Raw genomic sequence first — 22,296 nt, forward strand, 5'->3', positions numbered from 1 at the left:
CTTTCCACTCAGAGCCTCACACCGCTGCCCTCCAAGGCACCCCATGAACCCCCAGCTTCCTGCCTCACCCTTTCCACTCAGAGCCTCACACCTCTACCCTCGAAGGCACACATGAACCCCAGATCCTCCTTCCTCACCCTTTCCACTCAGAGCCTCACACCGCTGCCCTCCAAGGCACCCCATGAGCCCCCAGTCTCCTGCCTCACCCTTTCCACTCAGAGCCTCTCACTGCTGCCCTCCAAGGCACCCCATGAACCCCCAGCTTCCTGCCTCACGCTTTCCACTCAGAACATCACACTGCTGCCCTTCAAGGCACCCCATGAATCCCCAGCCTCCTTCCTCACCCTTTCCACTCAGAGCCTCACACCGCTGCCCTCCAAGGCACCCCATGAAGCCCCAGCCTCCTTCCTCACCCTTTCCACTCAGAGCCTCTCACCACTGCCCTCCAAAGCACACATGAACCCCCAGCCTCCTCCCTCACCCTTTCCACTCAGAGCCTCACACCGCTGTCCTCCAAGGCGCACCATGAACCCCCAGCCTCCTTCCTCACCCTTTCCACTCAGAACCTCACACCGCTACTGTTGGAAAGGCGTTCGCCGGAGGGGGGTTCGATACACGTCCTGCCCACCCCTTTGACCCACCTCTCCCAAGTAGGCCGAACCAGGCGCGCACACCCTGAGCTTACACTACGAACAGAGTGACACCACACGTATTCTTTGTAGGACGATAGGTTATTTTATCGAAGGTTTCAAGGGATCTTTATGATCCAAGACGTACGGGGTACACAGCGGTACAAGAGACTACAAATCGGTGATAGGGAAATGGGGGTAGCGGGACAGTCTTTGAAGGTAGTCTCTCTGCAAAGTACCCTGCGGATAGCTCACAATCTTCGAGCTGGAGGGTGTTGGTTCTCTGGGCGATATCTTGCCAATTCGTCCTCGAGGGGAGCGCCGCGAGTCACTCAGCAGGCACGGGTAGTCGGAGTTCGGGAGCCGCGATCTTATCAGCAGGACTCAGATGGTTCAATGGCTGGGGGCCGCGAGTCACTCAGCAGGCCCAGGTGGTTCGGAGGTCGAGAGCCGCAATCTCGTCAGCAGGGCTCAGATGGTTCAATGGCTGGGGGCCGCGAGTCACTCAGCAGGCCCAGGTGGTTCGGAGGTCGAGAGCCGCAATCTCGTCAGCAGGGCTCAGATGGTTCAATGGCTGGGGGCCGCGAGTCACTCAGCAGGCCCAGGGGGTTCAGTATTCAGCAGCCGCGACAGCGTCAGCAGGCTTCGATGGTTCCAGGTCTTCTCTGCCATTCGTTCCTCCGGCACCCCTTGTTATACTCCCCCTGCCCTTTGAAGTCCGGAGTCCTCGCAGAAGGGGGCCTTGGGTGACTGAGGGGGTTCGGCGGGATTTCCTGCCGCTCGTTTCTTTGGTCTTTTCAGGTGGGTCTGGGAGGGACCCCAGACGCTCGGCAGGCGAGGCGCCTGCTCCCCAGGGGCCTGGTGGCCGATCGAGTCCTCCCGGGGGAAGGCGACCCGAGGTGTGACTGGGCTGGCGCCTCTGGGTCTGGCTCGGGGGTTCCTGCTCCCTCGGGCGGACATGCGTGGTGGGGTGTCGAGTCTGTCGGGGGCTCTGGCCGGCCCTCGGGTCTGTGTGGCTGGGGCGGCCGGAGTCAGAGATGTCGTGTCTTGAGGGTGGTTGCAGGTTGGCGGGATGATCGGGAGGGCATACGCCGTGAGGCCGGTCTCACACGCGTCCCCCCCAGCTGAAAGGCGTGGAGAACTACCCATCCACTGGGGGGTTCTCCTCGCCGAAGCGGAAGAACCGGGACAGGCCATCAGCGTTGGCATGATCCGTCCCGGGGCGATGCTCGACAGTGAAGTCCATCCCCTGGAGGGAGATTGACCATCGTAATAGCTTAGGGTTCTCTCCCCTCATCTGCATCAGCCACCGCAAAGGCCGGTGGTCCGTCTGCACTCGGAAGTGGGTTCCGAACAAGTAGGGCCGTAATTTCTTGAGGGCCCAGACTACGGCGAAGGTCTCTCGTTCTATGGTACTCCAACGTTGTTCTCGAGGCAGCAGCCTTCGGCTGATGAAGGCTATGGGCTGATCGATGCCCTTGTCGTTGAACTGCGAGAGGACGGCTCCGATGCCGTGTTCAGATGCGTCGGTCTGGACCACAAACTCTTGGGAGTAGTCTGGGGCCTTGAGTACGGGGGCGGTGCACATGGCGGTTTTCAAGGCGTCGAACGCCTGCTGGCACGGGGGAGTCCACTGCACCTTCTTCGGGAGTTTTTTGGAGGTCAACTCCGTGAGAGGCCCTGCGAGGCTACCATAGTTTTTAATGAACCTCCGGTAGTATCCTGTGAGGCCCAGGAAGGCCCGGACTTCTGTTTGAGTGGTGGGGGGCTCCCAGGACTTGATGGCGTCGATCTTTGGTTGGAGGGGGGCGACCTGCCCGCTGCCCACCTGATGCCCCAGGTAGACCACGGAGCCTTGCCCGAGCTGGCATTTGCTGGCCTTCACTGTTAGGCCGGCTTGGCGCAGGGCCAGCAGTACTTGCCGGAGGTGCTGGAGATGCTCGTGCCATTGAGAGCTGAATACGGCTATGTCGTCAAGGTACGCTGCGCTGAACTCCTCGAGTCCGGCCAGGACCTTGTTTACCAGCCGTTGGAAGGTGGCCGGGGCATTTTTCATCCCGAACGGCATGACCCTGAAGCGGTAGTGTCCATCTGGTGTAGAGAAGGCGGAGCGTTCTTTTGCTCCCTCCGTGAGCGCAATCTGCCAGTAACCGCAGGTCAGGTCGAAGGTGCTGAGGAATCGAGCGGCCCCAAGGCGGTCGATGAGTTCGTCGGCGCGGGGGATAGGATGAGCGTCCGCTCGGGTGACCGCATTGAGCCCCCGGTAGTCCACACAGAATCTTAGTTCGGGAGCGACCCCAGGGGCGGCCGCTTTCGGGACCAGGACTACCGGGCTGGCCCAGGGGCTGTCGGAGGGTTCGATCACTCCAAGGGTTAACATCTTCTGTACTTCGGTTTTGATGCAGGTGCGGACCCGGTCAGGCACCCGGTAGGCTCGGTGTCTCACAGGTGGGCTGTCGCCGGTGTCCATGTCGTGGACGCACCAGTCGGTGACTCTTGGGATGAGGGAGAAGAGGTCTGCGAATTGTCTGAGCAGCTGGCGACAGTCGTCGGACTGTTGGGGAGTGAGGGTGGTCGACAGTTTCACTCCCTCCACGGAACCATCCAGTTCTTTAGCGCACAGGGGGTCGGGCAAGGGTTCAGTGTCTTCTTCCGCCCCATCATCGGTGGCCAGTAGCAAACTTAACTCCGTTCTCACAAAGTGGGGCTTGAGACGGTTCACGTGGAGAACCCGGAGGGTGTTCCGTGGGGACTGTACATCGATCAGGTACGTGACCTGACTCTTCCGCTCGATCACCTTGAAGGGGCCAGTCCATTTGTCCTGTAGGGCGCAGGGTTTCACCGGGGCCATGACCCAAACCTGCTGGCCCGGCTGGAACTCGAACAGAGTTGCGTTCTGGTCATACCAGCGCTTCATCTCTTCTTGGCTGGCTTCGAGGTTAGCCTCTGCTAGTTCTCTGAACTTCCGGGTCTGGTTGTGGAGCGCCAGGATGTAGCGGAACACATCAGGAGGGGTCCCCCGGGGGCTTGTCTCCCAGCCCTCTTTGACCAGGCTCAGGGGCCCCCGGATGGGGTGTCCGTATAGTAGTTCGAATGGGCTGAACCCCAGGGACTTTTGGGGAACTTCCCGGTACGCGAACAGGAGGCAAGGGAGGAGGACATCCCATCTTCGGCGCAGGGGCTCCTCGAGGCCCAGGATCATCCCCTTCAGGGTTCGGTTGAAGCGTTCCACCAGGCCGTTGCCCTGGGGGTGGTAGGGGGTCGTGAACTTATATGTTACTCCGTACTGCTGCCACAGGGACTTCATGTAGCGGGATATAAAGTTAGTGCCGCGATCACTCACAACCTCGCGAGGAAATCCGACACGGGAGAAGATCCCCATGAGAGCCCGGCCCACCACGGGAGCCGTCACGGTGCAGAGGGGGATGGCCTCGGGGTAGCGGGTGGCATGGTCCACCAGGAGGAGGATGAATCTGTGGCCCTGGGCGGTTTTCGGATCCAGGGGTCCCACGATGTCGATGCCGACCCGTTCAAACGGGGTACTCACAACGGGAAAGGGTTGTAATGGAGCCTTGCGCTTTCCGCCACTTTTCCCACTGCCCTGGCACGTGAGGCAGGATTTACAGTGGACTTCTACATTCGCTCGCATCTTGGGCCAATAGAAGTGGGTAACTAATCGCTGATATGTTTTGTCTTGGCCTAAGTGTCCTGCCAAGGGTACATCGTGGGCCAGGCCCAAGAGGAGGCTTCGGAAGCGCAGGGGTACTACCAGTACTCGGGCTGCGCCTAGCTCGGCTGACTTTTGTTCACTGTATAGGAGGCCATTGTCCCAATAGACCCAGTGGGTTCCGGTCCGATCACCGGCGGTCTGTGCTTCTGCTTGTTGTCGGAGTCCCACGAGGGAAGGGCAGGTGGCCTGTTCCTGGCAGAACTCTTCACGGGAGGGACCTCCCTCACAGCGCCACTGGGCCATCTCGGGCAGTTCTCCAAGCTCAGTCAGTGCCTCAGGGGCGGAAGGTTCCGGCCCTTCTCCCGGGTTAGTGTCTTCTTCTCCCTCCGAAGGAGGGTTGTCCGTTTCGGGTAGGGTGTCCCGGTTCTCGGGGACAGCGTTTGGTGGGAGGGCCTCACCGCCCTCGGAGAGTGGCAATCGTGCGGTCATGGAGCGCGTGGTGGCGCAGACCCATTCGGGTAGGCCCATCATCTCGAGATGGGCTCTTCGTTCCACTTGCTTCCACGGGGAACTCTCGAGGTCGTTGCCCAGGAGGCAGTCTACGGGCTGTGATGTTCGGACGGCTACCTTCAATTCTCCGGAGACTCCTCCCCACTCGAAAGGCACCAGAGCCATCTGGCAGAGGCTCTCGGAATTGTCGGAGGATATGACCGGACAGAGGGCACCGGGTAGGATCTGGTCTTCCGAGATTAGGTTGCGGTGGACCGCGGTGACACTTGCCCAGGTATCGCGGAGGCCCTCGACTCGGTGGCCGTTGATGGTCACCTGCTGTCGGTACTTCTTCGTGTTGGCGGGCAAGGGCGTCCCGGGGACCATTTCTCGATCACCAAGGGAGACCAGGGCCATGGCAGCTGGTTTCCACTCTTCGGAGTCCTCTATCTCTTCCCCTAGGGCCACGGAGGCCATCTGCCGGGCCGGGGGGTTGGTCGTTGCGGTTCGTTGATACTGGGGACACTGGGGGTCTTTGGCGTAGTGTCCGGTCTGTTGGCAGCGGAAGCAGGTGATCCGGGTTCGTGGCCCTTGCCGCCCCGGGGCTCCGGTGCTGGCTGGGGACGGAGCTGGACCCGCCGCTGGCGGGATGCTGGGAGGGCTGTGCGGGGGCCCCCCTGGGAAGTCTCTCGGTCGGCCGTGGTTTCCTCCGCCCCTCTGGCGAGGTGGTCCTTGATTTTGGCGACCGTAGTCTCCCACGGGGCCTCGGGCGGCCCGGGTGTTCACCCAACGGTCAGCCTCGGCGGCCAGCTTCCGAGGGTCGGTGAGTTTACTGTCCAGGAGATGTTGGCGCAGTTCTACAAAGCAGTTGGCCGCTAAATGTTCCCAGGCGATCAGATCAAACAGCTCTTCGAAGGTGGAGACCTTGCTGCCCTTGATCCACCCGTCCAAGGCCCGGCTGTAAAAGTTCACGTATTCTACCCAGGTGGTGCCCGGTATCTTTTTGCAATCTCGGAACCGTTGCCGGTACATCTCGGGGGTGAGTCCATACCGGCCCACAAGGGCTTCTTTCATGTGGCTGTAGGAGTTCATGACCGTGGAGGGTAGATCCAGCAGGGTATCTCTTCCTTCGCTTAAGAACCGGCCCCATAGGCCAGCCCCCCAATCCTTCTGCGGGACTCGGTGAGAGGTCATGGCGACTTCGTAGGCCTTAAACCACTGCTGGATATCGTCGTTTTTGTAATACTCCCTTACCACATCCTTGGGGATGTGGACCTTGGCTTCCACGGTGGGAGCGGATGGTAGATTTCCGGAAGGTCGGGACTCTTCGCTTTTAGCCCTCAACTCGATCTCTTTCAGGCCGCGTTCATGTTCCAGCTGGAGTTTCTTTTTGTCGTGCTCTCTTTGGCGTCTCTTTTCCTCGAGTTCCCCTTGTAACCGTAACTGCTCGACGGCTAACTTTTTCTCGGCCAGTTTTAGTTCTCCCTCGATTTTCAGCTTGGCCAGTTCTAGTTCGTGGTTGCGGCTTCTCTCTCGGTCCGCTAGTTCCTCGGGGGACAGGTTCCCCTCTGGCCCGCTGTTTCTCACCGGGATGCTTTGTGGTTCATGGGCGGAGTCTCCTTCCGTTTCGGTCGGGGGCGCCCCCGTCTCGACCCAGGTCTTCAATACTTTTTGGAAGTCTTCCTTTGTGCTTAATCCGGTGGTAGCGATTCCAAGGTCTTTGCAAAATTGTTTCAATTCTCTATGCGTATAATAGTCCAATTGATCCTCTCGGAACATCGAGCTCATTTCAGTACCTGCGGCACCCAGGGAGGTTTCTCTTTCCATCTCTGTTTGGTAGTGCATCAGTCGTTCACTGCACGCTCTCTTTCGGTGTCGGCTCGGATCCCGTCGTCTGCCACCAAATGTTGGAAAGGCGTTCGCCGGAGGGGGGTTCGATACACGTCCTGCCCACCCCTTTGACCCACCTCTCCCAAATAGGCCGAACCAGGCGCGCACACCCTGAGCTTACACTACGAACAGAGTGACACCACACGTATTCTTTGTAGGACGATAGGTTATTTTATCGAAGGTTTCAAGGGATCTTTATGATCCAAGGCGTACGGGGTACACAGCGGTACAAGAGACTACAAATCGGTGATAGGGGAATGGGGGTAGCGGGACAGTCTTTGAAGGTAGTGTCTCTGCAAAGTACCCTGCGGATAGCTCACAATCCTCGAGCTGGAGGGTGTTGGTTCTCTGGGCAATATCTTGCCAATTCGTCCTCGAGGGGAGCGCCGCGAGTCACTCAGCAGGCACGGGTAGTCGGAGTTCGGGAGCCGCAATCTTATCAGCAGGACTCAGATGGTTCAATGGCTGGGGGCCGCGAGTCACTCAGCAGGCCCAGGTGGTTCGGAGGTCGAGAGCCGCGATCTCGTCAGCAGGGCTCAGATGGTTCAATGGCTGGGGGCCGCGAGTCACTCAGCAGGCCCAGGGGGTTCAGTATTCAGCAGCCGCGACAGCGTCAGCAGGCTTCGATGGTTCCAGGTCTTCTCTGCCATTCGTTCCTCCGGCACCCCTTGTTATACTCCCCCTGCCCTTTGAAGTCCGGAGTCCTCGCAGAAGGGGGCCTTGGGTGACTGAGGGGGTTCGGCGGGATTTCCTGCCGCTCGTTTCTTTGGTCTTTTCAGGTGGGTCTGGGAGGGACCCCAGACGCTCGGCAGGCGAGGCGCCTGCTCCCCAGGGGCCTGGTGGCCGATCGAGTCCTCCCGGGGGAAGGCGACCCGAGGTGTGACTGGGCTGGCGCCTCTGGGTCTGGCTCGGGGGTTCCTGCTCCCTCGGGCGGACATGCGTGGTGGGGTGTCGAGTCTGTCGGGGGCTCTGGCCGGCCCTCGGGTCTGTGTGGCTGGGGCGGCCGGAGTCGGAGATGTCGTGTCTTGAGGGTGGTTGCAGGTTGGCGGGATGATCGGGAGGGCATACGCCGTGAGGCCGGTCTCACAGCTACCCTCGAAGGCACCATGAAACCCCAGCCTCCTTCCTCACCCTTTCCACTCAGAGCCTCACACCGCTGCCCTCCAAGGAGCACCACGAACCCCCAGCCTCCTTCCTCACCCTTTCCACTCAGAGCCTCACACCGCTGCCCTCCAAGGAGCACCACGAACCCCCAGCCTCCTTCCTCACCCTTTCCACTCAGAGCCTTACACCGCTGCCCTCCAAGGCGCACCATGAACCCCCAGCCTCCTTCCTCACCCTTTCCACTCAGAGCCTCACACCGCTGCCCTCCAAGGAGCACCACGAACCCCCAGCCTCCTTCCTCACCCTTTCCACTCAGAGCCTCACACTGCTGCCCTCCAAGGCACCATGAACCCCCAGCCTCCTTCCTCAACCTTTCCATCCAGAGCATCAAACTGCTGCCCTCCAAGGCACACCATGAACCCACAGCCTCCTCCCTCTCCCTTTCCACTCAGAGCCTCACACCGTTACCCTCCAAGGCACCATGAACCCAGAGCCTCCTCCCCACCCTTTCCACTCAGAGCCTCACACCACTGACCTCCAAGGCACCCCATGAGCCCCCAGCCTCCTCCCCACCCTTTCCACTCTTAGCCTCACACCACTGACCTCCAAGGCACCCCATGAGCCCCCAGCCTCCATCTCACCCTTTCCACTCAGAGCCTCTCACTGCTGCCCTCCAAGGCACACATGAATCCACAGCCTCCTCCCTCTCCCTTTCCACTCAGAGCCTCACACCGCTGCCCTCCAAGGCACCCCATGAACCCCCAGCTTCCTGCCTCACCCTTTCCACTCAGAGCCTCACACCGCTGCCCTCCAAGGCACCCCATGAACCCCCAGCTTCCTGCCTCACCCTTTCCACTCAGAGCCTCACACCTCTACCCTCGAAGGCACACATGAACCCCAGACCCTCCTTCCTCACCCTTTCCACTCAGAGCCTCACACCGCTGCCCTCCAAGGCACCCCATGAGCCCCCAGTCTCCTGCCTCACCCTTTCCACTCAGAGCCTCTCACTGCTGCCCTCCAAGGCACCCCATGAACCCCCAGCTTCCTGCCTCACGCTTTCCACTCAGAACCTCACACTGCTGCCCTTCAAGGCACCCCATGAATCCCCAGCCTCCTTCCTCACCCTTTCCACTCAGAGCCTCACACCGCTGCCCTCCAAGGCACCCCATGAAGCCCCAGCCTCCTTCCTCACCCTTTCCACTCAGAGCCTCTCACCACTGCCCTCCAAAGCACACATGAACCCCCAGCCTCCTCCCTCACCCTTTCCACTCAGAGCCTCACACCGCTGTCCTCCAAGGTGCACCATGAACCCCCAGCCTCCTTCCTCACCCTTCCCACTCAGAGCCTCACACCGCTACCCTCGAAGGCACCATGAAACCCCAGCCTCCTTCCTCACTCTTTCCACTCAGAGCCTCACACCACTGACCTCCAAGGTGCACCATGAACCCCCAGCCTCCTTCCTCACCCTTTCCACTCAGAGCCTTACACCGCTGCCCTCCAAGGCACACCATGAACCCACAGCCTCCTCCCTCTCCCTTTCCACACAGAGCCTCACACCACTGACCTCCAAGGCACCCCATGAGCCCCCAGCCTCCATCTCACCCTTTCCACTCAGAGCCTCTCACTGCTGCCCTCCAAGGCACACATGAATCCACAGCCTCCTCCCTCTCACTTTCCACTCAGAGCCTCACACCGCTGCCCTCCAAGGCACCCCATGAACCCCCAGCTTCCTGCCTCACCCTTTCCACTCAGAGCCTCACACCGCTGCCCTCCAAGGCACCCCATGAACCCCCAGCTTCCTGCCTCACCCTTTCCACTCAGAGCCTCACACCTCTACCCTCGAAGGCACACATGAACCCCGAGCCTCCTTCCTCACCCTTTCCACTCAGAGCCTCACACCGCTGCCCTCCAAGGCACCCCATGAACCCCCAGCTTCCTGCCTCACCCTTTCCACTCAGAGCCTCACACTGCTGCCCTTCAAGGCACCCCATGAATCCCCAGCCTCCTTCCTCACCCTTTCCACTCAGAGCCTCACACCACTGCCCTCCAAGGCACCCCATGAAGCCCCAGCCTCCTTCCTCACCCTTTCCACTCAGAGCCTCACACCACTGCCCTCCAAGGCACCCCATGAACCCCCAGCCTCCTTCCTCACCCTTTCCACTCAGATCCTCTCACTGCTGCCCTCCAAAGCACACATGAACCCCCAGCCTCCTCCCTCACCCTTTCCACTCAGAGCCTCACACCGCTACCCTTGAAGGCACGATGAAACCCCAGCCTCCTTCCTCACCCTTTCCACTCAGAGCCTCACACCGGTGCCCTCGAAGTCACCACATGAGCCCCCAGTCTCCTGCCTCACCCTTTCCACTCAGAGCCTCTCACCGCTGCCCTCCAAAGCACACATGAACCCCCAGTCTCCTGCCTCACCTTTTCCACTCAGAGCCTCACACCGCTACCCTCGAAGGCACCATGACACCCCACCCTCCGTCCTCACCCTTTCAACTCAGAGCCTCACACCACTGACCTCCAAGGCGCACCATGAACCCCCAGCCTCCTTCCTCACTCTTTCCACTCAGAGCCTCACACCGCTGCCCTCCAAGGCGCACCATGAACCCCCAGCCTCCTTCCTCACCCTTTCCACTCAGAGCCTCACACCGCTGCCCTCTAAGGCGCACCATGAACCCCCAGCCTCCTTCCTCACCCTTTCCACTCAGAGCCTCACACCGCTACCCTCCTAGGCACACATGATCTTCCAGCCTGCTGCCTCACCCTTTCCACTCAGAGCCTCACACCGGTGCCCTCAACGGCACACATGAACCCCCAGCCTCCTTCCTCACCCTTTCCACTCAGAGCCTCACACCGGTGCCCTCGAAGTCACCACATGAGCCCCCAGTCTCCTGCCTCACCCTTTCCACTCAGAGCCTCTCACCGCTGCCCTCCAAAGCACACATGAACCCCCAGCCTCCTCCTTCACCTTTTCCACTCAGAGCCTCACACCGCTACCCTCGAAGGCACCATGACACCCCACCCTCCGTCCTCACCCTTTCCACTCAGAGCCTCACACCACTGACCTCCAAGGCGCACCATGAACCCCCAGCCTCCTTCCTCACTCTTTCCACTCAGAGCCTCACACCGCTGCCCTCCAAGGCGCACCATGAACCCCCAGCCTCCTTCCTCACCCTTTCCACTCAGAGCCTCACACCGCTGCCCTCTAAGGCGCACCATGAACCCCCAGCCTCCTTCCTCACCCTTTCCACTCAGAGCCTCACACCGCTGCCCTCTAAGGCGCACCATGAACCCCCAGCCTCCTTCCTCACCCTTTCCACTCAGAGCCTCACACCGCTACCCTCCAAGGCACACATGATCTTCCAGCCTGCTGCCTCACCCTTTCCACTCAGAGCCTCACACCATGGCCCTCCAAGGTACACAATGACAGACACTGGGGGTTGCTGGTGTTGTTTTATGTTTTAGAGTCACAAGTCCCTGACGGGTCTTTGAGTGACGCGTTCTTCTCACTCGCTTTTGCGTCAGATCCTGTCCAGATGGTATTAATTTCCACAGCCCTCGGAGACCCAGTGCGACCACCACACACTCGAGCTGGTTTTCTTTTGTTCAGTACCAGTACTTCAACCTGCGGAGTCTGTTTTCCCCTAAAAAACAGAATTAGAATCAGTTTAGCTCCAAGCTCAGCTGTGTGCCTGACAGTGTGACACGTCGCCAATGTTTTATACGCCATCCTAACCCCTTCTAGAAGTGTGCATGAGGAGGTAGAAGTGGTTGAGCTGCCCTCCTTAGGGTGCGTCAGAGTGACGTCATAGGAACCCAGAGCAAAGCGTGGGTGACATCATAGACAACGAGTGAAGCTCGAGTGACGTCATACACAAGGAGAGTCAAGCTTCAGTGGCTTCACAAATGAAAGTAGAGCTTAAGTGACAGAGACAATAAGAGCGAATTGCAAATGTCATCTTAAACATCGAGATCAAAATCTGAGTGACATCTTAGGCCTTGAAAATGAAAATCACGTGACATCACAGACACCAAGAGCCAGTCCTGAGTGACATCTTAGACACTGAGAGAGAGTGAAAGTCAAGAGACATCACAGACACCAAGAACCAGTCCTGAGCGACATCTCAGACATAAAGTCAAGAGACATCACAGACACCAAGAGCCAGTCCTGAGTGACATCTTAGACACTGCGAGAGAGTGAAAGTCAAGAGACATCACAGACACCAAGAGCCAGTCCTGAGTGACATCTGAGACATTGAGAGAGAGTGAAAGGCAAGAGACATCACAGACACCAAGAGCCAGTCCTGAGTGACATCTTAGACACTGCGAGAGAGTGAAAGACAAGAGACATCACAGACACCAAGAACCAGTCCTGAGCGACATCTTAGACATTGAGAGAGAGTGAAAGTCAAGAGACATCACAGACACCAAGAGCCAGTCCTGAGCGACATCTTACACATTGAGAGAGAGTGAAAGTCAAGAGACATCACAGACACCAAGAACCAGTCCTGAGTGACATCTTAGACACTGAGAGAGAGTTAAAGTCAAGAGACATCACCGACACCAAGAACCAGTCCTGAGCGACATCTTAGACATTGAGAGAGAGTGAAAGTCAAGAGACATCACAGACACCAAGAGCCAGTCCTGAGCGACATCTTACACATTGAGAGAGAGTGAAAGTCAAGAGACATCACAGACACCAAGAGCCAGTCCTGAGTGACATCTTAGACACTGAGATAGAGTGAAAGTCAAGAGACATCACAGTTACCAAGAACCAGTCCTGAGCGACATCTTACACATTGAGAGAGAGTGAAAGTCAAGAGACATCACAGACACCAAGAACCAGTCCTGAGCGACATCTTAGACATTGAGAGAGAGTGAAAGTCAAGAGACATCACAGACACCAAGAACCAGTCCTGAGTGACATCTTAGACACTGAGAGAGAGTTAAAGTCAAGAGACATCACAGACACCAAGAACCAGTCCTGAGCGACATCTTACACATTGAGAGAGAGTGAAAGTCAAGAGACATCACAGACACCAAGAGCCAGTCCTGAGCGACATCTTACACATTGAGAGAGAGTGAAAGTCAAGAGACATCACAGACACCAAGAGCCAGTCCTGAGCGACATCTTAGACACTGAGAGAGAGTGAAAGTCAAGAGACATCACAGTTACCAAGAACCAGTCCTGAGCGACATCTTACACATTGAGAGAGAGTGAAAGTCAAGAGACATCACAGACACCAAGAGCCAGTCCTGAGCGACATCTTAGACATTGAGAGAGAGTGAAAGGCAAGAGACATCACAGACACCAAGAGCCAGTCCTGAGCGACATCTTAGACATTGAGAGAGAATGAAAGGCAAGAGACATCACAGACACCAAGAACCAGTCCTGAGCGACATCTTAGACACTGAGATAGAGTGAAAGTCAAGAGACATCACAGACACCAAGAACCAGTCCTGAGCGACATCTTACACATTGAGAGAGAGTGAAAGTCAAGAGACATCACAGACACCAAGAACCAGTCCTGAGCGACATCTTACACATTGAGAGAGAGTGAAAGTCACGAGACATCACAGACACCAAGAGCCAGTCCTGAGCGACATCTTAGACATTGAGAGAGAGTGAAAGTCAAGAGACATCACAGACACCAAGAACCAGTCCTGAGCGACATCTTACACATTGAGAGAGTGAAAGGCAAGAGACATCACAGACACCAAGAGCCAGTCCTGAGTGACATCTTAGACATTGAGAGAGAAGGAAAGTCAAGAGACATCACAGACACCAATAGCCAATCGTGAGCAACATCTCAGACACTGAGGGCCTCCTTGATAACAAGCATTTGCAATGCAATAGGTCTCGCATTCACACGAGTTTGAGCTATTGGCATTGTAAATGACAATATCTTTTGTTTATGTTTTGGTTTTTAAAACTTAAATAAAAGGCATTGTCGTTTACAATGCCAATAGCTTAAACTCGCGTAAATGCGAGACCTATTGCATTGCAAATGCTTGTTGATGACGGTGCAGCACTTCTGTCCAGAAGCATCGCCAGAGCACCTTAGTAGCACTGAGTTCGTAAAGCATGATCTTGTATGGCGCCTCTGCGGTGTTATTGTAACTAACTCTCCGGCCAGTTGCCGATTAGTCGGCGAAGACGAAGCGCTGCCCTTTAACACTGGGGGGCAGATTTATATCGGACTTGCGCCACTTTTACACCGCGTTGCGTCACTTTTGTGACGCAGCGGCGGCGTAAACCCTGCGCCATGTTGCGCCCCATTTACAACGTGACGCATCTAGGGAGATGCGTCACGTTGTAAAGCTTGCGCCACATGTGGTCGTACCTGCACAGGGGGGGGGCGTTCCGGCGCAGGAACGCCTCCGAAAAGTGGCTGAGTGAAATCTACAAGATTTCACTCAGTCACTTTTCCGGCCATGCTGCGTCAAAACCCTGCGCCTGCTTGAAGCAGGCGTAAGGATTGACGCAGCATTGTAACAATAGGGCACCCCCGAGCCTTGCTGCAGCTGCGTCGCGCTTGCGACCCAACTCCAGCAATGCGCCAACCTTCCGCCATCAGATGCGTCACGCATCTGTTTATCCTTGCGCCACGATGCGCTGCATTGCAATTGCGGCGCATCTATTGTGGCGCAAGGGTAAACTTTTGTGACGCATCTTTCCTGGCGCATCCCTGCTGATTTGCAGGGATGCGCCAGGAAACATAAATCTGCCCCTGGGTGTTTATAGTTACGATTGGACGTTAGGGCAGCGGAGAGGCATGCAACTTATTGTGATAGGTTATTAAATGTGTAATATTGTATGGGCTCTCTTCAAGGCGCTGAAACAACAAAGTATTCTGATGCTGACATCACTTCCTGTCCTGGATGGGAGAGTCATTTACGGGTCCGGTGACAGGTGCGTGAGAGGGCGTCAGCCCACATGACTGAGTAGCGGGGCAGTGGAGAAAAGGAGGTAGCAGGGGGGTGAGAGAGATGCAAATGTTAGAGAAAGGCAGAGGCAAAGTGCAGGAGAGGTACAGAGGCACTGGGTGGAGAGGTACTGTGGAGCTGGGATGAGAGGTACAGAGCGTTGGGTGGAGAGGTACAGAGCGCTGGGTGGAGAAGTACCGAGGCGCTGGGTGGAGAGGGTACAGAGCGCTGGGTAGAGAGTTACAGGGTGCTGGGTGGAGAGGTACAGAGGCGCTGGGTGGAGAGGTACAGAGGCACTGGGTGGAGAGGTACTGTGGAGCTGGGATGAGATGTACAGAGCGCTGGGTGGAGAGGTACAGAGCGCTGGGTGGAGAAGTACCGAGGCGCTGGGTGGAGAGGGTACAGAGCGCTGGGTAGAGAGTTACAGGGTGCTGGGTGGAGAGGTACAGAGGCGCTGGATGGAGAGGTACAGAGGTGCTGGGTGGAGAGGTACAGAGCGCTGGGTGGAGAGGTACAGAGTGCTGGGTGGAGAGGTAAAGAGGCGCAGGGTTTAGAGGTTGGTGACTGACAGAAGAGAACGTGGGAAGGGCGTCCATGTGTCCACATAGAGCCGCTTCCAGGCGCTTTGCAGGCTCGCATGCATAAACAGAACATGAAGAGCTGAGGCCAGGAGCCCGGACAGGGCGGGCGTGAGGCTCTGGACACAGAATGCGAGGAGAGGAGGCAGGCATCGGAGAGAGTCAAGGACTGGCGAACTAATGGCTGAAGAGGAAACAGGCACTAGAGACAGACGAGGAATGAGGAGAAACCAGGATGTAAGCTTTGATAGAAGAAGACAGACGACCTCTAAAGAGACAATGTGCGTTGAGAGGCAGAAAGGGTTAATCTATGGTGGAGACAGGCAGGCAGAGGAATGTATTGAACAAGGCGGTAGAGATGCGAGACGCCGTCCAGAAGTGAACATGGAGAAGCAGCCTCCGGTACGCGTGTCTGGAAGAGACGCCGTGCGCGAGTATGCGTGAGCAAAATCTCCAGTCCGGGTGGGCGGGGCATAATGCTGTAAGGGCAAACACCAATCCCTCTTCCACAGAAGCCAGACACAAAAGCAACGACAATAGATCTCGCCAAGGCGAGGCAGTGCATGCGCTGCATCGCATGCGAGACCTAAAAAGTGTTGCATCGCTGGGGAAAAACAGAGATGAAAATCTTTTCTTTGCCCATCCTTGTGACACCACGGATGCACCGTATTTACATTACAGTGCTCCATGTCGAAAGGATTGCACAGATATGTCAGGAATCCTGATGTATCTGGTGGTGCAGTAACAACACAATGCTGGAGTGTATCGGTAAACTGATGCAACTCCAGCAATGTGTCAATACACATGGGCGAGTCCCATTTAAAAGGCTCTGCGTTAATCCATATGCCTGCTTGAAGCGAGCGTAAGTATTGTGAATGAGTCAAGTCATAGGAGTGGTGCAGTGAAATCACGTAGATTTCATGGCACAACTTCTACAAGGCTTTTTTACGTGGGAAAACCCACCATGCATACATTATGCCTCAAATTGAAACATCTACTTTGTAAATAGTGTGCAGTGTGGGGCATTGTTTACACCGCTGCAGTGTCACAGACAAGTGACTCAACAGCAGCACAAGCCCTCATAAATAGGAGCCTGAGTGAACGTCAAGTGACATCAGACACCAAGAGCCAGTCGAGAGAAACATCTTAGACATTGATCGTGAACGTCAAGTGACATCAAAGACAACAAGTGACAGTTCTGAGCAACATCTTAGACACCGAGAGTGAACGTCAAGTGACATCACAGACACCAACAGCCAGTCCTGAGCAACATCTTAGACATTTGGAGTGAACGTGAAGTGACATCACAGACACTAAGAGCCAGTCCTGAGTGACATCTGAGACATTGAAAGCGAACTTCAAGTGACATCACAGACACCAAGAGCCAATCTTGAGCTTCATGTTAGTCATTTAGACTGAATGTGAAGTTACATCACAAACACCAAGAGCCTGTCCTGAGTGTCACCTTAGACATTGAGAGCAACCGTCAAGTGACATCACAGGCACCAAGAGCCAATACTGAGTGACATCTGAGACACTGAGAGAGAAGATCAAGAGACATCACAGACAGTAAGACCCAATCCTGAGTGACATCTGTGAGGAGCTGGCCTGGTATATGATGTCCACTAATGTAAGTGGGCACCTCGCACCAGTCCAAACAACCCTTATGGTGATTTAAGAGGTCAAAGATAACTTTAGAACGTTATCCAAGTGGTAGCTGTGGAGAGCAGCCTTCAGGCTTCGTCCAGAAGGAGTGTAAAGCAGCTTGTCTTACCAGAACGCAATCTTATAGTATAGATTAGGTGAAAAAGAACCACACAAGGTATTTATAAAAATATATATTTATTATATAATACTCACTAACACATTTAGATATCTCCTACCCGGATATAATCACAATGCACACAATACTTTGCAAAGAAATACAGTAAATAGCACGAAATACAAAGTGGCCCTAGGGGGGGACCAAACCATATACTAAGAAAGTGGTATAAGAACCACAACTTGGGTTGAGACAAGAGTGAGAGGACGTAGAAGTGTGGGGTGCCCAAGGACCACCCAAGGTGGAACCCCATGGAGAGTGTGCAGTGTGGGAACAGAACTGCGTGCTCCGTACAAATCAACGTGTAAGTTGCAGTTGGATTTGAAAAGGTTAAGGACCCTTCCCAGTGGACCCTGAAGAAACCCTGTGGAAGACAGAAGGTTGGAGAGCCACTGCACCCATCGATACCCTAGTATCCACGTTACCTACAACAGGGAAGCTGGGTGCATAGGTGTGAAGTGGTGTCGGAAACTGCAGTGGAACCCAGCCGAGGACATCAGGAAAGTGCTGCTGCTGACGAAGGTGAAAGAGTCTGGTGGAATCCAAAGTTGGATTCTAGTTAAGAGGTACCTGCAGGCAGAGGGACAGAGTCTATGTCACGCAGGAGTGACCAGGAGATGGAAGACGAATGCCCACCCATGTCTGGAGTTGCAGGAGAGTTGACAATGACCTTGACTCTGCAGCTGTGATGACCATGTGATGCTGAGGACAAACAGGAGCTGGATACGAGCTGTCCCACGTCAGATGTCGAGTGAAGAGGGGTCTGTGTCCGGCGGGAGCACCAAAATGCCTTGGCAAATGCAACGAATGCAGGAGTCGAAGAAGGTGCTATGTTGGGACCAGCAAGGTCCAGGGGACTCACCACAAGCAGGGGAGTCAGGGCAGGCCCGAGCAATAAGGGGAGCCCAAAGAAACAAGGGTGACCCTCAAATGGACCCACAGGCCTGAGGCACTGGAGTCGCAAGAGGACATCCACCAAAAGATTCAGGCCACGATGCACACGGTGTGGTGTGGCTGAAGATTCTGGTCACTGGAGGTGCTTATGGTTGGGGCTACTTGAAGCCTGAATATCTTCTAGGAAGGAAGTCAACAAGCCTTTGCAAATGTAAGTTGACGCGGTGCACAGGATTTCGATTATTGCAACCCCCACTTGGGATACTGGCCTCAAACTTGGTGAGATGGCAGGGCAGGCCGCAGGAGCTGTGGAAAACTACCACCTGTGTTGCAGAACCTTTCAGAGTCCGGAGGAGCTGAGGATCAGCAGATCAGTCGATTTAGTTGCGGTGCCTGCGAATGCAGGGGAGTGACTCCTTCCCTCCAATTGAGATACCTTCAGGTGTCTTTGATGCCCACAGGCCTTGGCGGTCGACCTCAAATCTGGGGAACTGGGTTTGAGTCTTGGCAATGATGCTGAACATCCTGTGATTCTGGGCAAATCACTTAATCTTCCCGTGCCTAACAAAAAATGAATGTGTCCTCATGTAAAGCAACTGGTGCTCATGTAAAGCGCTCTGATACCCAATACCTTCAGGTCAAGTTTGCGATATATAAAACTCGGTAAAAAAATAAATAAATATATATATATTTTTCCGCCTTTGTTCGAATTGGATATTAATTGGTGGTTTTGTTTTTGAAGTTTATTCATCAATGCAAAGTCTCTGGGTTGTGAGCCATTGTGTCTTGTTGTTCGTTTTCCTTGTTGTTTACCTTCCTTGATGCCCTTGAATAATAGATGACTGAATACATCGATGGCGTCATCTGGAGTGATCGGTAAAAACGTTGATGTTGGTGTGAATGTTGTTTTTGCTCCACCCCATGTTTCAAGCTGTTCGTGGTTTGCCAATTCCTGATCCTCAGTCGGGCAATGAACCTCGAGGTTCACCTTGGGGAGCTGTTAACCCCATCAATCCTGTCATGTCTGATATTTGGAAATCTTCGTGTTGGACGGGCGCCGCCCCTGATGTACTGGCCACGTTAGGTTTAGGTTGTATAGTAGGATGGCGCTTCATTGGTTCTAGTTTTCTAATGAACTTATACACATCGATCCGTGTTTGGTCACCTTGAAAAGAACTTTCAGGGCAAAATGATAAACCTAGAGACGAAATTTGGATATGTATATCATTTTGGATATTTTTTCATACTTCTGTTACAGCACCAGGTCCTCTTTAAAGTGCTTTAGAGGGAAGAGGGAGGCCAGAGAGAGCTACCAAACCATCTCGCTAAAAGTAGAAGCTCAAAGCTGATGGGACTGTAAACTGAGCGACCAAGAGACAGAAGGGCTGCATTGTCAAAGCTTTACTAAACCTTATTCTGGCATGAAAGAATTAAAGGTCCCATCTAGCGCCTTGTCTGTTAAGCCTCTAACCTCACATCACAGCTCAGTCAGCGGGCCAGCCCTGCTCTAGGTCACCCTCCATGTCATACATGTGAATGAACTCACTCCTAGAGCCCAGAAGCCAGCATCAGAGCACAGTCCGCAGGCCAGCTCCGCTCTAGGTCCCACTCAACTAGTGAGTGAACTCCTTACTGGAGCTTCCAGCATTAGAGCTCAGTCCGCAGAAAAGCCCTACTCTGGGTCCCACTCCACGTAACACCGTTGAATGAACTCCCTCCTGGAGCTTAGGACCTAGCATTAGCGCTCAGTCCACTGGAGAACCCCGCTCCACGTCACCCTCCATGTCACACCCGTGAATGAACTCCCTCCTGGAGCGCAGAAGCCAGCATCAGAACTCAGTCCGCAGGCCAGCCCCGCTCTAGGTCCCACTCAACTAGTGAGTGAACTCCTAACTGGAGCTTCCAGCATTAGAGCTCAGTCCGCAGGCCAGCCCTGCTCTAGGTCACCCTCCATGTCATACCCGTAAATGAACTCACTCCTAGAGCCTAGAAGCCAGCATCAGAGCTCAGTCCGCAGGCCAGCCCCGCCCTAGGTCCCACTCAACTAGTGAATGAACTCCTTACTGAAGCTTCCAGCATCAGAGCTCAGTCCACAGGCCAGCCCCGCTCTAGTTCACCCTCCATGCCACACCCTGAATGAACTCCCTCCTGGAGCTTAGGACCTAGCATTAGCACTCAGTCCACAGGCCAGCCCTGCTCTAGGTCACCCTCCATGTTACATCTGTAAATGAACTCACTCCTGGAACGCAGAAGCCATCATACATTCTACCGGGTTGTAAGTGCATCAGCTGTTACAATACATAGAGTGGCCATGCGTCATTACGCGATGGCTAACCCTAAGCTGGTTGCAACAAACCCTGTTGTGTTTGGTATCACACATGTTGGAATCATACCCTCACACCGTTGATGGGTGTGGGAGGTATGAATCCATGCACTGTAAAGATCTCCCAGGAGGCCCTCAGGTACCAGTCTTCTAGACTATGACAGCAAACTATGGCTGCTGCCGACCAGACACATGATTCTGACCTCCTCCTGCTCAGCTAAGCTCTAGCAGGGGCAGGCACAACAATAGGTTTCCTGTCACATGGAGGTGTGACCATCTCCCAGACAGGACTTAAGTGTATTGGGTCCGGGTGGGGGCGTTTGCCAGCTCCACTAGACAGCTTTGAAGGGCACATTTTGTGCCCTCCTTGCATACTTCAGTTGAAACCAGTTCAGGGAGCCATTGGCTCCCTCTCTTGCACAAAACTGGACAAAGGATATGGAAGTATCCTCCCCACTGTCCAGCCCCTCCTCTGGGGGGAACCCCTGAATCGTCCCAACCCTTTCCTTAGGGTGCTTAGGGGCTTAACTGTGGTTGGGTCCCTAGGTTTGTCATGGGAGAAGATTCAGATCCGAAACCACTCCATCTTCAACCGTCTGGGCACTTTTGAATTTGCGGGACGTCGCTTTGGGAACCAAGACTGTAACTGCTGCGCCTGCTCTCGTCGTCCTGCCAGTCTTCTGCAACGTCTGTGCCTGTGCTTCATACATGATCTTCTTTAAGCCTGTGGACATCCATGACACCCAAAGTAATCTCCCTTTAAGTCAAGGAGTCACTCCCCTGCATCTGCAGGCACCGCAACAAAGCTGCCCGGTCTGCTGTTCCTGAGTTCTTATGGACTCCGAATTGTTCAGCAACACAGGTGGTGGTTCTGCAACTCCTTCGAGGCCTGTATTGTTTTCACAGCACGTTTGAAGTCAGTATCCCTTGTCGGAACCGCTGAAGCAGTACCCCTGTGGACCTCATCGACATGCCGTTGCCAGGGCTTGTTGACTCTCTTCACCAGAGATCGTTGGGCTCCAAGCCTGAAGCATCCCCTGCAGCCACGATCTTCAGCTGCACTGCATCCTTTGCACCGTGGGCCTTCATCCTTGGAGAGCTGTTCGAGGTCCTCTTGTGGCTCCTGTGCCTTTGGTCCATGGGTCCTCTTGAGGGTCTTCTTTGGCTCCAGGGGGCTCTCCTGTTTGCTCAGGGCCTACTCCAACTTACCTGCTCGTGGTGAGTCACTTGGACCTTGCTGCTCCCGACATTGCACCTTTTTCTATGACTATATTGGTTGCAGTTGCCAAGGCTTGTTGGTGCTCCTGCCGGACACTGACCCCTTGGCTCTTGACATCCGTCGTGGGACAGCTCGAGCACAGCTCCTGGTCCACACAGCTGAAACTTCCAGTGCCCCGTCAATTCAACTGCATCCCCGACCGGTGGGCATTCGTCTTCCGTGCCTCCTGGTCACTCCTGAATGGCATAGACTCTGTCACCTCTGCTTGCAGGTACCTCTCATCTTAAATCCACCTTTGGGTTTCACTGGGACCTTTCACCTTTTTCGCCAGTGGCATCTTGACTGAAGTCCTCCATTGTGGTCAACGGCGGTTTCCGATATCACTTCGCACGTATGCACCCGGCTTCTCTGGTGTAGGTATCTTGGTTCCTAGGGTGTCCACAGGTGGGGTGATACTCCAACCTTCCATCTTCCATGGGGCTTCTTCAGGGTCCGCTCGGAGGGGTCCTTCTTTAAAACTGCAACCGTGACTTCCCCATTGACTTGTGTTGATCACAGGTTCGTATTCCCGCTCTGCACATGGCCTCCGTGGGGTTCCGAGATACTCACCTTGGGTGCTTCTTTAGGTCCCTGACTCTTCTACGTCTTCTAGGTCCAGTCCTGACTTAAGTCGTGGTTTGCATTCCACTATTTAAGTATATGGTTTGGTCTCCCCCTGGAGACCACTGTGTATTTGTGCTACTTACTT

The sequence above is a fragment of the Triturus cristatus genome, chromosome 5_1 (genome assembly GCF_964204655.1).
Source record: "Triturus cristatus chromosome 5_1, aTriCri1.1, whole genome shotgun sequence".
NCBI classification, from domain to species: domain Eukaryota; kingdom Metazoa; phylum Chordata; class Amphibia; order Caudata; family Salamandridae; genus Triturus; species Triturus cristatus.